Consider the following 17,824-nt stretch of genomic DNA (forward strand, 5'->3'; position numbering starts at 1 on the left):
AAAAAATTCCAACGCCGGCCTTTTCCTCACACTGCGAAGCATCAGTTGTTATCACAACAGTCGTGATAAATTGATATAAGTAATCTAGAAAAAGTCTACTCAGGACATGTCCACACAATAAAGTAGTCAGGCAAGCCAATCTATTTTATCCTTTCTAGCAAAATCGGGCACTCGACACTATCGTACGCTTTAGAGATATCTAAAAGTAACTTGTCTGAATGTCCCTGCAGTAAACTTGTAGCTTGTAGGGTTTTGCGACTGCATATAGACCTGAACCTTTAGAGATGAGACCGAGACCCAAAGAGACACGTCTTTACTGGTGCAAGCCTCGGCCGCAACTGCCCGCTGCCAGCCGCTGCCGCGTGACACGAGCGCACATGCGAACGTCGTCTTCTACGCGCTCACAGCCGCCGAGCGATCCCATACTGCCCCCTCCTCTCAGAAAAAAGTGAGCGAAAAGTGCGCGGGCTATCGTTGTGAAGTGTGCTGTCTATCCTCGGCCACAGCGGACTGCGCTTGGCACACACGACCACATGCCGGCGCTGTCCGCCCACAACTCGCTGTGGGACCTCATGGGCTGCCGGTCGCGGGAACTGCTGACGCGCGCAGCGGAAGCAACTCTGCCGCCAGCCGAAGACGGAGGCACATCGGACTCGCCCAGGTTGACGATCATGGTCATCAACGAGTGCATGACGGAACACCGATGCTCCTGGTGCAGCACCGGCCCCGCGAGTCATAAGCCGTTGTCGTTGTCGTATGTCATTGCCGTTGCAGCCCTCCAGACCATTCACGTGCGGGTGGCGGCCACTCCTCCAGATAGGAGTCCTTGAACGCCGGTGACGTCGGCAGCCACGGAAGCGCGACGTCCCCAACGAAGCTCCGACTGCATATGCCTCCGGCGCTCACGTCTTCCTCGCCGATGTTGCGCTGCGGGTCAGACACGCTGGTGCAATTGCTCACGTGGGCGGCAGGCTCCTCCTCGAGCGGATTCACCTGTTCTGCCGTCCTCTCCCGGGATTCCAGCGGCTGCGTCATCGCTTTCAGCCTGGATTGTTGTTTATCCGCTTGCTGCTGCCTTGCCTCAAGCTCCTCCATCAGCCGCTTGTTCTCTATCTCAACCAAGGCCAGCACCTGGTTCAGCTTTGCAAGCTGTTCCTGCAAGGTCTCAAGTTCAGTCTCACTGTTCTTCAGACTGTGCTTGAGGATTGTCTCTTAGTGTGACGCCAGAGTGAGCTGCTTCTTTAGCTCGGAGACCTTTGCCAAAGAAGTCATCTGGCCCTCCTCGAGCCTATGAATATGCTGCTGGTTCTTCTTGCACTCTACCTCCTTCTGGTTCAGTTCCACAATTAATGTCTGCGCTTCACTGGCCTCTCGGTAGCGGTCCTGCTGGGCCGGCGTGAGCTGCGCACCGAGATTAGGCGCCTGCATCCGTAGCTCGTCCAGCTTGGAGTTTTGGAGTGCGCGTTGTCGCTGGAGCTCTTCTTCATGGCTGCGCCGCATGTTTGCCAGTTGAGTGTCCCGCTCCAGCAATTGCTCCTCGAACTTGGCACACTGATGATGCTAATCCTTGAGGCGCTGCAGAGCATCTGCAAGCAGCCTCGCATTTGCGACTGCATTACAGCGAGTCCTCGGCCACTTTTCGGTTCAGGGTGACGATCTGTGCTTTAAGGGTGCGGATTTTTTCACTCCAGGATGTCTTGGCCTGAAGGGTTCAGCTAGCCCTGAACCCTTTAGAGAGGAGGCCGAGACCCAAAGAGAAACGTTTTTACTGGTCCACGCCTCGGCCCCAACTGCCCTATGCAATCGTCGTTGTCTTCTACGCGCTCACAGCCGCCGAGCGCCCCCATAAGCTGTTCCAGTTTCTGGGAGACTCATTGTGCAGGAGCTGCTTCCACGCGGCTTTCCGTCGCTTATAGTCTCTCGAGAAGTCGTCATTCCACCAATTTCTAGAAGTAGGGTCTTTAGTCCCCTGTATTTCGAACTGCAACTTCTTTCGACAGGAGTCGAGAATAGCTCAAACATTGTGAGCGCTGCACGGATTCCCAGCTAAAGGTGTAAAATTTTTCCGCAAATTCATTTTAAATCTCTTTTAATCAATAAACTAACGAACGTTAACCAGCGCAGAGTACCGTGAGCAATTGATCTCGAATACCACTGGAATGTGATCGCTGCTGGTTGCAGCCTCAATTGTTCCCCAGGATTAAACCGAAAGTCCTGGACCCGAAAACGTAAGGTGCAATACCGATCTGAACTATCCCCGCAGAAACTTTAAGACTCCACTGTCATGAGAACTGAAATGATGGGATGGCGCGCTTTCCCGTAGACCCTTTCCGCATTGGTCTGTTTTGAATTCCCGTGATATATGATGGGAGTTGCAATATCCAGCTAGTGATATTTTTTTTCCACAGTTTAGAAGAACTGAGTCTAGAGTCCCTCTATGAAGCACACCGAAATGAAAATAATCATTAACCAGAGAAAATGCGAGACCTCCTGAAAATGTTTGTTCTACCGCAAAAATTTCACTTTCTGCAAGAATTAGATGAAATTATACCTTTGCGCTGTGGTAAAATCTATTTGATACAAATGTAAGCGAACCACCGCCTATGGACGGACGGTCTAATCTAAATGATCGGTAATTACAGAAACTATACAATTTGTCAGGAGATAACCAATTTTCTTGTAGTATGATAACATCCGGATGAATCAGACAAACTTAAACTTTTAAATCTGTAGAAGCAGGAAATACTGATCGGCAGTTCCACTGCAGCACTCTCATCTACCTTCCGATGACGAAAGCGCCGCAGAGGCTACTACCTCTTCCAAAATACTAGCTGTTGCCTTGACTTCCGGGAAAACGTTCTTTAGCTTTGAGCTAGAAAAGTATCAGTCGCCTTTAGGGGAGAACCCCTTCGTTTATGTACGCGTGGGCCAGCATCCATGCTTGTATATTCCTGTGAATTTGGTGCATAAATTTAAGCCCAAACAGCCACCGCTTTTTGTAGGTAGGATTGATGTATCGTCTTCGTGCAAAGGAGTCGCATGTAAACCATCAACTTGCCAGGGAATATCGCTTGGGCTGTGACCCACTGTCTGAATAGTACCCGAGTTTGCCATTAGTCCCACTTCAGATGCTAATAACCCACTAATACATCCTGTCACACTATCGACGACTCGTTCCGTCATTTTGGATATAGCTTGTCCTACAGCTTCTGCAATAACATGCGAAATATTTGCAACAATCATCGCCTGGTGTCGTGCAGTTACGCTAGCATATCGATGTTATCTCTCATTTGCAGCTGAAATAACCTCTTCGTGTGCACCGCCTTTTATATATAATCTCTAAGACTTGGGTTTATATATATATATATATATATATATAATCTCTAAGACTTGGACACATAGGATCATCAGCCTTGTGATCACCCCTACACAGGCAGCATTTGTGCAAGTGAGCAGTGCAGCCGTTCGGCGAGTGACTCTCTCCACACGTACAACATCGCATGTCAGATTTACAAGCTCCCAAACTGTTCAAGGTGGACGATTGGGCGAGTTGGTGATTCATGATCGACGTAAGTATACTGCGCCGTAGTAAACACGGACGACAAGAAGACACAAGGACAAGGACTGCGCTTGTCCTTGTGTCTTCTTGTCGTCCGTGTTTACTACCGCGCAGTATACTTACGTCGATCCCAAACTGTGTCCGAACCGACACCAGTTGCGACATTCTAATGGACGCGAGGCAAACGGATCTACTGTAAAAATCAAAGGCCACCCTTCGGTTTCACAAGCGCATGACGTACCAGCAAGCGTGGCAATCACCGACTCTGTCGGAACTCGTTTCTTATCGACCATTCTGTTGCACCGGTAAATTGCTATCACACCAGCTGCGGAAAGCTTCTCAAGTGTCTCTGCCGGGCTCAAAGTAGCGTCTACACCGCGAGCTATTCCCTTGGTGCAAGCAAGGGGCGGCGCGATGAAATCACTCACTTGCATTGATCCAAATTAGGAGCACTTTAGAAGATCACACACAGAAACCTCGTCCGGCAATCGGCAGACGATCCCACCTTTGCCAAACTGCCGTACATCAGTAATGGGAATAGAGTGGTGCGTGGCCACCTTGAGTTTCGCCTGCGCAGCTTTCAGGTTGGCAAGCCGAATGGATCCTTCATACAGGGGCAGTAGCGCTACAGGAATACTGCTTACAGCACTGTGAAAAAACGCTTCAAGTGGAGTTTGATGAGGTGGGAGAGTGGCTGAGCAATGCGGGGACCATCCGAGGCCATCTCCAAGAGAGTGTATCGAGATCCGTTGTGTTAGCACCCATTCAACAGTAAATCGTCTTTCGATCGCTATGATTTGGATCCGACGGACGCTTAGACAAAACCTGAACTCTTCACTCAGCTGTCTTCGGGGCTCCCGATTGGTCGATTGTCGCCGGACGCATCTGTCCCTTTTTTGTCGTCTTTCATTTGCTTTTCTGGTTCACGTTCCATTCACATCGTTTCTTTTCTTCCTCTCCATTTACCGCTTCTCTTGTGATTCCTTGTCTTTCGTGCTGGCCACTTACGATACGTCTATCTAACTAGCCGACAAGTTGATTGAAGATAGTCTTTACCCTTTCCTTACCGTGAGAAAACAAAAAAATTGTACCAAATTTGCCGAATTTTTTTTTGCTCAATTTGTAGCACTTTGTTTTTTTCAATAAAACGGCCCTATTATTCCAATTCAGCAGGGTTTTTGTTTTACTAATCGCATGCAAAAAATTTCTGCGACCTGGTTTCACCGAACGACAATGCAACGAAAGCCGAGGCCCAACTCGAACAAGAGGGACAAGTGTGGTCAACTAGCGTCAAGAAACACAACTACGACGATTACAGTAATGATTGGTTCAATGTGTGAGAATTTTTTGTTGATGACGAGTATATGTGACATCGGTCATTTTCGTACAAGATCTCATGACGAGTACGCTCGCCAACGAGAGTAAAAGGGTTAACTTGTGCAGTTCTGCGGTCGGAGAGTTTAATGGCGTAATAAACACAAGCAATTGGCGTACATGTAAATTTCACGGTCATAGGCGTGCGCATGAGGGAAGCAGAGGCGGCTGTCGGTCCTCTAATCCACTAAAGGGGTGCGCCAAGTCTGCTCCATACCTTTACGACGTTCTTTGCCTTGTCGAACGTCTAAGTTCTGGAACGTTCTTTTGAACTGGTGTCTTGAACGGATCGGTGCTGTGGTTCGTCATGGTCTTCCTGTTGTGGCTCACTAAGCGATGTCACTGCTTCAGGCGAACAGCTTCTTCCAACTGTCTGTCGAGGGTAAGGCACCAGTTGATTCCGATTCCAGGTGCGGCCATCAGTGTATTGGCCACATTTGTCGATGATGGCGAACTGGCAAGATTAGCTTAAAGTACTATTAAGGCGGAGACAGACGGCACGATTTTCCATCCGATGCGACGTCGGGCGCGGCGATGCGGCAGCCGGAATGGTGACGTTTCGTGACGTTTCATCGCATCGGATCGCCGCATCGCATGTCCGGCATGGCCGGCATGTATCCAACCGCGCAGATATTTTCGCCACCGCATCGGACCGTCGGAAGGCCGCAGCCAATGACAGTTCGGGAGACGTGTGTCGTCACGCCGCTGGTGGCGCCCTCTCCATTTTGCCGCTCCGGTCACCATGGCCAAGGCGCGTAGGTGGAGTCGAGCCTCGGAGCAGTTGCCGACATCACCGCTCACGGCGGCGTGATAAACATCGAGTGCATTTTGTTTGTGACGTGAAATAATTCTTGATTGAATAAAGTGATGTTTGAAGTGTGTCATTTCTGCAAGACAGTGCCCGTTTCCAAACCAATAGCGACATCGCGAGCGGCCATGCAAGGCCATTTCACAGGTAAACACAGCGACACCGTCATCTCGGCGAGCCGGCTCACTTCGCTTCCGCCTTTGCTCTTCACATCGATGACGTCGAGAAAGTTAATAGCGTATGCTAACGCGTTACATGCGAGTACAAAGCTTAATCGTGCTGGCAAAAACAAGCGCTCTATGACGAGCTCACGTGTGATCGCGAACGCCGTAGGCGACGGCCGGCGTCCGCCATGATCGGCCTACCTCTCGGGGTCGTGAGTGACGGCGAGCTGTTGCGATGTGCTTGTCGTTCGCGAAGGCGTAGTTTTAGTGAGTATTTTCAAAAAGAACGAAGCGTGGCTGTGCAAAGTCGTTCGTTTTGTGCTTCATTACGAGGACACGAAGTCCTCCGAGTGTGCATTCCGAGGCGCCGTATGTGGGCGGAGCCTACGGCTGATTGCTCGTTCGCCCCGTGTGTGCTGAATCGTCGTACGCCGCATGCCGGACATCCGACGCCGCACGCCGGATTGGAGGCAAAATCGTACCGTCTGTTTCGCGCTTTAAGCAACCTGATCCAGACAACGGTTTGCTCGTTGACGGCCGGTGTAGATTTTACTTGCTCGTTGCTTCCGTGCTAGCTTGCTGCGGACGGCCTTCATTGCTGCTTGTAGGTCTTGGAAAAACTGCTACACATGGCCCTCCTATCAGATCCAGTTTTGTTCTGGGGTGACGGCCGTGCAGAAGGACGGGAAGCTTCACTCCTTTACTGGCATGTGGCGTGAACGGTGGCCCCTTGATATTCGACGATGGCTCCTCTGGGAGGCCGACGTTCGCGTGTACAGGCCTCGGCACACTCGTTGAGTACCCGATTACACCTTTCCACCTGGCTGTTAGCTTACGGGTGGTACACTACCGCATTCGTTGGGCGATTCCTCGTTCCTTGTGAAAACTGCCAAACTCACAGGCTGTGAACTGAGGACCCTGGTCACTGAAAATCTCGTCTGGGCATTCTTCCCTGCTGAAAACTGTTTTTGAAAGGACATAACTGTCGTAGCAGTCACCTTAGATGCCAGATAAGCTTCTGGCCACTTGCTGAAGTAATCGACGGCCGTAATGGCGAAGCGACAATCTGCAGGCGCATTAGGAAAATGGCCCACAGTATCGATTCCTAGCTTCTGCTATGGCGCCGACGGGAATGCAACTGGCTGCAAAGGCGTTATCACTGGCTTTGCAGACTTGCCAACCACATGATGTAATCAACTGCTCTACTTGTGTGCAAATACCAGGCCACCAGTAGTGCTTACGTGGTCGCTGCTTTGTCCTCGTTATTCCTAGGTGACACTCGTCGTCTGCGTCAAGCAGTCGTCCTACGAGAGACGAAGGTGCGGTTAATTTCTTTCCTTGAGGCAGGTCTCCAGCGATTAAGAGCTCAGTCTGCACCCTGTACAACGGAACTGCCTCGGCAGGCAACGTCTTCCTGTAGGCTATGTTGAAGTCACCCCCTTTATTACGTGTTTCGGTAGCTGGTCCTGCATTGATTCAGCGACAAGGTCCACATGGGTAACGCATGGTCAGACAACACAAACGGTCTCCCCTGTCTCTTCCTCCTACACATGGCCTGAGAGAGGCATCCAAGAAATAGCATCAGCAATAGTATCCCTGTCACTCTTCTGGAGTTTAATTGTAACGTTGTATGCCAGCCCTCTGGCGTTCCACCTTGCCATCCGGAACGGAGGGCGACCTACTCCCTTCGTACTAAGGAGTGTGGTCAGAGCCTGGAAGTCAGTGCGCAGTGAATGGACGGCTCTAAAGGTACACTCTCTAGTGTACGTATGCCCTAAAGCATGCAGGGGCTTCCTGCTTCCCAACAGAGTACTTCTCTTTCTGTGTGGTAAGCCTGCGATGGCAACTGAAATCGTTACCAGCTCATCACATCTTGTCTGCTGCAACAATGCTCCTAAACCAATCGAATAGGCGTCCGTAGTGACAATATTTTCAACTGCAGGATAAATGAGCTGTAAATATTTTGGGGCCAAGGCACTCTGCAGCTGCTCGAGGCAAGCTTGTCTTGCATGACAAGTTAACGTGGAATTCTTACGAAAGAGCTCGCGAAGTGGCTCAACAAGCACTGCATAATCAAACAAAACTAATCAGGCGTAATAGCCAACCATGCCTTAGAATGAGCGCAGGGTACTGATATTTGTTGGTCCTGGCGCAGCCTTGATAATGTCAAGGTTGCTCTATATTTCCGAAAATACGTCTGTCATTCAGCTTCAATCCAGACTTTGCAATCAAGTGCAAGACTAGCTTCAGGTTCTTAAAGTGCTCCTCAAGCGTGCTACCAAACACAAGGACGTCATCTATGTAGCAAAACGTGTTTTTCAGTTCGGCAGATAGTGACCATCATGACCAAACGCAGACGGTGCCGATGCGAGGCCGACCCAGATGCGTTTGAATCGGTACAATGGGCTATAGGTTATGAAGGTAGCCAAATCTCTGCTTGCAGGACTCAGCACGACTTCGTGGTACGCGGCTGCTGAGTGAATCTTGGAAAAATGCTTTGTAGCGTGATGTTTGTGAAGCAGTTCTTCAGTGTGAGACAACGGAATTTTTTCATCGACTACTCCTTTGTTCGGTTCGCGCAGATCGATACAAACAATTATCTTGCCATTTTTCTTTGGCACAACCGCGTTTGGCGATACGCATCTGGTTAAACAGCCTTTTCCTTCAGATCGTCTTGCTCAAGGCGCAGCTCTTCACGAACCGCGCCTCACACTGAAAATTGCAAACGGCATAATTTAGCAGCGCCAGGTGTGATCCCTTCTCTCGAATTGACCTTATGAATGAAATTCGTTGCCAGTCCTAACTTTCCATCGAACAAGTGCGCAAATTGGCAAAACAATGTTGTGTTTGCACAATGTTGGTGCATTGCAGTGACAAACACTGATGTGACCCCACAGGGCTCCGATAGCGTCGATGCCGACGATGTCTGTACCGTCCTTGACGACGTAGAAAAGAATCTCGGCGTACCGATCTTTCAAGATGTCTGGCACCGTAAAACACCCCTCGGTGCTCTTCTGCGGCAAGAATAATCGTAGAGTGCCGCTGATGCCGGCTGCATAGAAGGGCATTCCAACCTCGAAAACATGACGGCCGATGGAATCCAGACACCGCAGCCCGTGTCTACGAGAAGGCGTACGGGTACACCTTGCACGAGGACTTCAGCATGTATTGCTGCTCTCTTCTGTCGGGCAAGAAACAAGACGTTGTGTTGTCCAGATTTACTGCAGGTATCGACTTCTTGGACAGCAAGTGCCCCCTGGTCTGGCATGCCGCTGTGACAGACACACTGGAAATGTCCTGGTTTGCCGCATTTGCTGCATGTTTTATCACGCGCCTCGCATTTCTTGGAATCTGGAAGATGTCGTGAAGACCCGCAAAGAAAGCACAATTTGTGCTGCGGCAACGGTATTCGTGCTCCTGTACGGTACGGCATCTGACATTTGTCTACGTTTTGGATGATCGCGGCTGATTACAGCTGCTCAAGTGAGTATTTCATTGCTTCTTCAGTATTGTTCGAGACAGCCTGCGCACGTTCAACGATAAGCGAAGTTCCTTCCAGAAGTTGGCGTTTCCAATGAACAGGATTGCTCGCTTTCACTACAAGCTGGTCACGAAAGAAGTCGTCAGTTTGTTCACCGAAGTTGCAGCTCAATGCCAACTTGCGCAACGCCTTGTCGAATGCTGCTGCGGTCTACATGGGCAGTTGGGTGCGCTGTCTAAACCGGTTCCGCTCCACAACGACGTTCGGTTTAAGTAAAGTAAGCGTCCATAGAACACACCGTGTTCTCGTCGCTCGTGCGGCTTTCTTCTTTTTCCACTGTATGCGGCGTCGATGGGTTCTTCTGCGCAAATGCGTAGTGCAAGCCAAAGTTACCGGATGGGGAGAATTAGAAAGCTGCACGGGCTTCCCACGGGAGCGGCGTAGCCCCTCGCTGTCGCCCAAAAACACCAGCAAGTTCCTTCCAAAGCATGGTGACTGGTAATGGGTCAACTAGGAATTATATGGCCGTCTCGCAGAGTCCCCCAAAAGTGGGGACGCTGCGATCGCCTTGCGCGCCCTGTTCACGTGACGTGCTCCGCGCGTCCTCTACTCGTCGTCTGTTGCGCGCACCGTTTCTGAAGGACGGCCCGTTCTGCTTCCAGTACTCCATATTCCAACAAATATGGTTCGCGCATGCATATTGAAAGCTTCCTTGTTACAACCTGCAACAAAGATTGATGTGGACGCAGCTTGGCGCTCGGAATTGAGTTGGAACGGGTCTGTCTACAACGTGCTGATGGTGCTGTCTGATCCCACGGGTGTTTCGGTGCAATGAGGTTTTCCTTGTCTAAATAGTTGATGCCTGTCCCCGAAGCAGTTCATCATTGGAGAGCGGACCTCCTTTCACCGGACGTGTCAACAGAAAGGCGATTCCTGATCTGGTCGAGTCGTATACTGTCGCAAAGATGCGAGTTTGGAAACGCGTTTGACAAGTCTTTTCCGTGAAAAGCAGCGAGTTCTTTTCACGGAAGATAGCAAGACTGCGAGACCTGTTGCTAGTTCGACAAAAAAGCAAACACCCAGAGAGCTTGCTGAACGGGTGGTAAGACTCTAAGGAAGAGCACATGAGAAAGAATGTGAAGATGCTGACCGTTGTCTCGCGGAAATCTTCGCCCGTCAGCCTCTACGGCGTGTCGCCACCTAAGCCCGACCCTGTTAACGTACAGAAGGTCCTCGATGGCGTCTTGGTGAACATGGAACTAGACACGGGAATGGCTCTTTTTAGGGGCGAAGCTCCTTAAGGCGGCACCCGTTCGTCCCTCGTAGTCCTCGTCGTAGTAGTAGTAGTAGTAGTCGTAGTCCGTAACAAGTCTTACGCTTTGACCTCCAAGGTGGTGCCGGTGGGAGATTTTTCCTGTGCGTTGTTGAACAATAAAAAATTCGCAGCGTGCGCGTTAACTAAAAGCCGAATTCTTCTGTCTCTCATTCCCCATTAGCAGCCATTGGCATGTTCCAGTAGGAAACGTTAGTAGAAGTAGAAGTGTAAGTGTTAGCTAAAAGCCGACTTCTTCTGTCTCTCATTCCCATTAGCAGCCATTGTTTACCTCCAAGGTAGTGCCTGGTGAGATTTCTCCTGTGCGTGATTAAACAATAAAAATTTTGTTCAAAACGCCGTTGATTGATGAAATAAACCAACGAAGGACGCCAGATGTTTTGTAAATGCAGAACGAAAGAACGCCAGATGTTTCTAAAGCAAAACGAAAAGACGCCAGATTTTTCTAAAGCAATGGCTTTCTAAACAATGAAAATTCACAGCGTACATGTAAAATTAAAGTGAGCTGCAAGCCGTCGTAACTCATCGAACCATTAGTATAAACGCGCCCGATCTCACGTCGGTGATGATGTACTGGGCAGAATTCACGGAAGATTCACGGTTTACCGATGAACCTCCGCAGCTTCGCCCACTCATCATCATTCACTCCGTGGATATGCTGTGATTTTTCTTCATTTTAACGACACTGTTCCGGCAACTATTTCCTTCAGCTGTACTGAAGCCTACTACAGTTAACGTTCCTGCCTACACCGGAGCACTAGTACGACCCCAGGGGACCTCTTCGGTCAACGTGCAGCACAGCGACTATTCTGCAAGTTTCCAGTTCTAATGGGACCACTTCTACTGGGTCGGGACAGTCTCCAAGCGGTCCGGCTGGAGTGAGAAAAAAATCTGGAACCCGAAAAAGCTTAGAAGGCCAGATACTACTGCTCAGATCACCTTAAAAAAATAAGAGGCTCGATGCAATGCCGGCGAAGTACTAACCCCTTTTCAAGGACCTGTTTGCTACCGTGCCGGAAGTGCGCTCCGAAATTTTGTTCAACATGATTTGAAGTCGAGATTTCTAAAAGGCAGAATTGTTCCGTATGCATCTTTAAAGAAAATTAAAGCTGCATTGGCTAAAATGAGTCAACTAGGAATTATATGGATGTTTACTACATCAGTATACGCTAGGCCGGTGTTACCCGTAATCACGAAAAATGGAAGCATATGGATTTGCGGTGAATATGAGATGACCCCGTGCCCGTGCCTTGATGTCGACCGCTACCTAATACCGAAGGTGGAAGACCTCTTCGCAGCTTTGTCGGGAGGTAAGTATTTATCGAACATTCACCTCAGCCGGGCCTATCGGCGAGTGGTCATTTTCTGTTATTCGACTCGCGTTTGGAATTTTATCAGCACCCGGAATAATTGACAATGCGCTGAAGGGGTTACGCGGGGTTTTCTGCAGTCTACATATCATTCTGGTGATAACGAAGAGCATTTTACGAATCTTGAAGCTGTGCTATGCAGGCCTCTCGAAATAGGTGTCCACGTCAGGAAAGAGAAATCTTTGTTTTTCCAGCAGGAACTTTGCTACCTCGGACAGAATCAGCGCAAAAGGCCTGTCGGCAACGACGTAGAACGTTGACGCACTGCTCAGCGCTCCAGGCCCTAGAGACAGGCAGTAACCGCAGTCGTTTCTGGGTGTCGTCATTTTGCACGGCAAATTCCTTCCTAATGTAGCAACAGTGGCGCAACCATTTTTCATGTTGTTGCGTAAAAACACCCCGTGGTGCGGGGGTAAGCGTTGCCAGGAAGCGTTCACCAAGATAAAGAGCTTGCTAGCTGCTCTGCCCGCTTGCACGCACCACGACCCAAAAACATGTTGCAGGCATCATGCGGTGTATCGCACTGTGGTTTAGGCGCGATCCTTTCTAATGTACTGGAAGAAAGCAGCACAAAGCAAATCGCTTTCGCATCGCATGCGTTGACCGATGCTGAAAATACAGCCAGCTTGAGAAAGTAGCCCTTCCAATAATATTTTTAAGAAGTTTACCTGCTACACTTACGGTCGCTCGTTCTTATCAGTCACCGATAATTGCCCGCTTCAAAGAACCTTGGGACCAACAACCGGCATTCAAACCATTGCAGCAACACGATTGCAGTGCTGGGCTACAACATCGGCAGCTAACCGGTATTCGCTTATCTTCATGAGATCAAGTGAGAACGCTGAAGCGAATTTCTCTTCATGCCTCTCACTATTAATTGTAAAAGACGAAACACAAGAAAAAGAGGAAACGTTTTGTTCATTGCGGTTACATTAAATGCCAGTGTCAAACTTTCCATTCCACACCAAACCAAGACATTGCGCGAACAGCAGCGCAGGAACCCGTGCTTTGTAAATAAATAGATTTCCTAAGTGTGGGGTGGCCGTTTTCGGTGACTGAAAAAAGATTTGAAGGCATTTATGACAGACGCAGCGAGCTCACAGTGTAACCAAGGCTGCATCACGTTCTGGATGCGAGTGATCGAAGCGACAAAGTTGCGCAACTTGCTGCTGGACCAACTCCGCGAAAGGCACCCAGGGATCCTACGCAGCAAGCAACCTGACCGCAGCTACGTGTGGCGGACGTCCATCGAGGCGAACCTCGAGCACCGTGTCAAGGCTTGCTTGTGTTGCCAATAACAACGCTGCGAACGCTGTAGGGTGCCCGTGCATCCTTGATCTTGGGCAATACCCTTATGCAAAACCCAGTGGCGATGTCTCAGTGGCAAACATGATTGCTGGGTGCTGGTACGCTGGTACACTCCACAAGGCACGCTGGCCGCAGGGGCGCGGCATACCGGGACACTCGTTACGGGCCGAAATCGGGCTTTCAAATTGCTTTTGAGAATTTTGGTCATGCCCAGGTGGCAATTGTGGCCAAAACACGAGCTCTGCGAAACGAAGAAAAAGAAACCTGAAACAAACTTCGAGTCCAAGCCACCACCTCGACTGCTCTTGCATTCTGAGTCGGAGACGTTACCACTACAGTACACGTAAAACGAGAGTTGGCCTTTTTTTTTCTTGGTAAAAGTAATTCTGGTGGCCCTTGTTTTCATTTTCTCGTTTATAAACGCATTTCAGTCTCCCCGAGCTCGTTACAGCCTAACAGAACAGTTTTGTTATTTGCTGCACAGGATCAGAACGTCCACCTGGCACGTTTTGCCGCGAAACATATTAGCGTAACCGCAGATGTGTGCGGCATTCGCCCTGACTTGATAGGCGGTTATTAATGTTTATGTAGAAAACAGCGCACATTTCCTTGTGAAAGAAATGGGCAGTCGTTGCGTGCTTAAAGCAACGTATCATCCTAGCTCAAACGCGCTTGCAGAACGTTTTATTCAGAATCGTTAAAGCGCTCAGGGTAAATCTAGCGGAGATGACACATTGCATCTGAGGTTTCAATAGTTTTTGCTTGGCTATCGCAACGCGCCCCGTACGACGACTAATGTGTTACCAGCAAACTTGTTTCTAGGACCACGGATGGGAAGTCGACTTGACGTTGTCAAGCCAGCGGTGGGAGGAAGGGTTGCGTACAATCATTTCAAGGAAGCCGTGACTCGACCACGTCGTGATCGCGGTATGCCACCGGCGACCGAGTGATGGCTCGCAATTATTGAGGCAGACCAAACTGGGCTGCAAGAGGGTACGACGTTGGTCTAGTTGGTGTCGCATAGTTTGAAGTGAACAAAAGTGCGCAAAACAAGGACGAACAGAGAACGAACGACGCCAGTGCTAATTAAAAGGCATGCACTGACAGCGCAGGAGTCGTTCGTTCTCCCTTCGTCCTTGTTTTGCGCGCTGTTGTTCACTGCAAACCATGCAAACTGGGCTCCTGGCGTTGTTGTGGGGCAGTCCGGCACTTTGCCTCTTACTGCGCGTGCTATCACTCCTAACGGCAGTTTCACCAGGCGTCTTCACAAAGACCAGCTGCTCGGGCGGACCAAGGATCCAGACCGCGAGGCATCTGAACACGAGGAATCAGAGTTCCTGTTGTTTCAGCCGAGCGTCGGCCCAGCGACGTCCTCAGCTCCTACTAACAGCGGTCCTGCGGCTTCGCAAGAGATTCAGACGGTGGGTACAAGATACTCCCCGACTAGAAACAGACGACCACCGGACGTATATAAAGCTGGTATTTAGCTTGCTTAGCCAAATTTAAAGGGGAGGAATGTGGTGTGCGGCCTAGCGCCGCAGTTTCATCACCAGTTCGACAATCCGCAGGAGCGCGAAACGATTGAAATGCACGCGCCGCAGCCTTCCCGTGGCTTATTGGTATCAGCTACTAACGAGCATGTGGCAGTAAACGTCGCTCGCCCCAGAAACATGTCTGCTCCTTACGCGTGAATCACGCAACAGAACACAATGTTAGAGACTCGTTACATAACTATAAATTCACTATGCACGTCTCTGAAAGATATTCCACTAACCCTTGGCGGAATGCGGACTGTTCACATGGTTGTAGGGTAAGAAAGGCTGCATTAAAAAAAATCAAATAGTGCACACGTCATTGCAGCGATTATAAATATACCACTGCTATTTTAATAGAACCGTCGCCAATACAAACGACACGTATGGGACCCAACGTTTTGACACTATTTTGATTCCTGAGAACGAAAAAGATTTTTCTGCGCTGATAAACGTCCAATCGGTAGCTTCAACGACAAGTGAACGGAAGAGCATTCTCGTAATGTGAATAAAGGCATAGGAAGACGCCTTAACACTGTCCTTCGTCACTACTCCAAGTCTGCTGATCAGGGTGACCATTTTTTTTCTAAGTCGCAAATGTACAAAGAACGCTATCCAATTGAACGTCAGGCCCTGATGTGGCCTGACGCACATAAAATAGCACATAAGACATGTCCCCTGGGCCTGCCTACCTTTAATCGTTAAACCATCAATTAGGAATTCATGTGTTCGACTTGATTGGAGAGTTGTGAACGTTATTCTATTATTAAAAAAGCAAGGCGCAAGATAACATCAGGTCTATATCATGGACATCGAACCTAGTAAAACTCATTGAAGGGATGTTTCATAGCCTTGTAGCTCGCTGGTTCTCGGGAAAATGATATTGAGCACACGCGAATTTGGATTCAAGCGTCGCTGCTCCATTTATTGTGCGCTTGTTGACTTTGATAGCAGAATACATCTTGTTCCATATCAAAACCAATGCATCCTTGGCTTCATTATCTGGTGGCTTTCATTAAGGTTGGGTGAAACAAAGAAAGGAGCCCTTGCAATGGCGTTTCGTTCAATAATTCATAGCGAGTGTCCCGTTGTGTCAGATTTGATGCCTTTAGGTAGATGCTAGGGCTTATTAGTCAGCTGTCCACTCATGAAAGGTTCACGTGCTACGTGACGCCATCTGGCAAAAAAGTGTTCCACACTCGCCGTCATGGCTAAGAGCGGTGCTGACTAACATTTCCAGGCTTTGTATGCACATAAATACGCGATAAGTGGATGAGAAGACGACCGCCGGTATGGCTACACTTGTGGATAAGCCAAGCCAGAAGCAGCGGGTCTTGATGCGGTCGTAGGTCTTGTACAAGACAAGGTAACCGGGAGCAATATCATGGTGAAATGCGTCTAAAACTCGAAGACGAAGGCAGCAGGCAAGGACTAGCACCCACCTGTGACCCCTTGGGTGAGAAATATAGCGATGAAGCGCACCACCCTCAAGGCGAAATTGTCGAAGTTGGCGTCGCAAGCGACTGTTGGGTGCTCTAGTAATGCCGCGAAGGCGATCAGTGAAAGTTGGACAGTAGGAGTATGCCCGCTGAAGTGAACGGAAATCCAAGCGCGAAGAAAGTTCACTTTGATCCAGTGAGGTGATCGAGGGCTCGTGTGAGGCAGGCGGCACGTCGGAGCCACTGAAAGGCGATGCGGTGGACGTACTGTCGCGAGAGAGCGAAAGTGAACGTAGGGACAGCGCGTCCGCATCTTGATGACATTTACCACACTTGTAAGTGATGGTAAAGTCCTATTCTTGAAAGCGCAGTATCCAGCGCCCTGGACGTCCTGCCATATTCATCATTGATGACAGCCAACACAGTAGGTGATGGTCGGTGACGATGGTGAAATGCCGCGTGTAGAAGTACGGGCGGAATATGTGTGTAGCGGCATCTTCATCACCGCTCACGATCATCATCACCATTTTACCACTTACGCGCCGCGCCTCTCGCGCAGCTAATGCTCGGCTCGAGGCGCGAGCAGTAGAACGAGCTCACGCTCCTGGGGGCTGGACGCCGGCAGCCGCTGCCACTCTGCTAGTGCTAGGGCCGCTAGGGCCTGCGAATAAAGTGGCGAGACTTCGGCACGGCCACGTCGGCCGCCTTCACGTCTCTCTCTCGCTACAATTGGTGACCCGGACGTGACCCTGATCAGCGCACGAGCCCTCCTGTGCCACCTGCAGAGGGTGCTTCAACGCGCACAGGTGCATCATCCGAGCCTGCAGCGACTACGCCTGCTCGGTGTCACCGCAGATTTTCTCCTGAGCCCTTGACACAGGACGCCGCCCACCTGACATGTGACCACTGTGCAGGCGCGCTGTGTCGACATCCGCGTCAGCGCTGTGCCCGCACAGGAAAGACCCATCGCAGCAGCTACTCGCCGATGGTTGCTCGTCGTGGCTTCACTGCGCCATTTCGCATTGTTTCGCGCACATCGCCCGCACCGGCCCTTGTGCACCCGCCCTCAACTCCATCTGCCAGCCGCGTTCACTTGCGCCAACCGGTCCGCTACCGAAAGGCCCCTTCATGTCGTCGTGGGATCCGCCTGGGCACGACACCAGCGTACTTTCGCCTAGTTCCCCGCCCTCTACGCTTCTCCCAGAGCCGCCCGCCAGAGACCCAAGGGTTCCCGATAGTCCTTAACCGTTGACGACCTGGACTGCCCACGGACATTCTGTCTCGCGTCACTAGCCTTGTATATACGCCCCCATAGTTTTTCATTTCGGCTTCATTTCTGGGGGGGGGGGGGAGGGTAATCTGTAGCGGCATCTTCATCACCGCTCACGATCATCATCACCATTTTACCACTTACGCGCCGCGCCTCTCGCGCAGCTAATGCTCGGCTCGAGGCGCG

Source organism: Rhipicephalus sanguineus, chromosome 4 (assembly GCF_013339695.2).
Source record: "Rhipicephalus sanguineus isolate Rsan-2018 chromosome 4, BIME_Rsan_1.4, whole genome shotgun sequence".
NCBI classification, from domain to species: domain Eukaryota; kingdom Metazoa; phylum Arthropoda; class Arachnida; order Ixodida; family Ixodidae; genus Rhipicephalus; species Rhipicephalus sanguineus.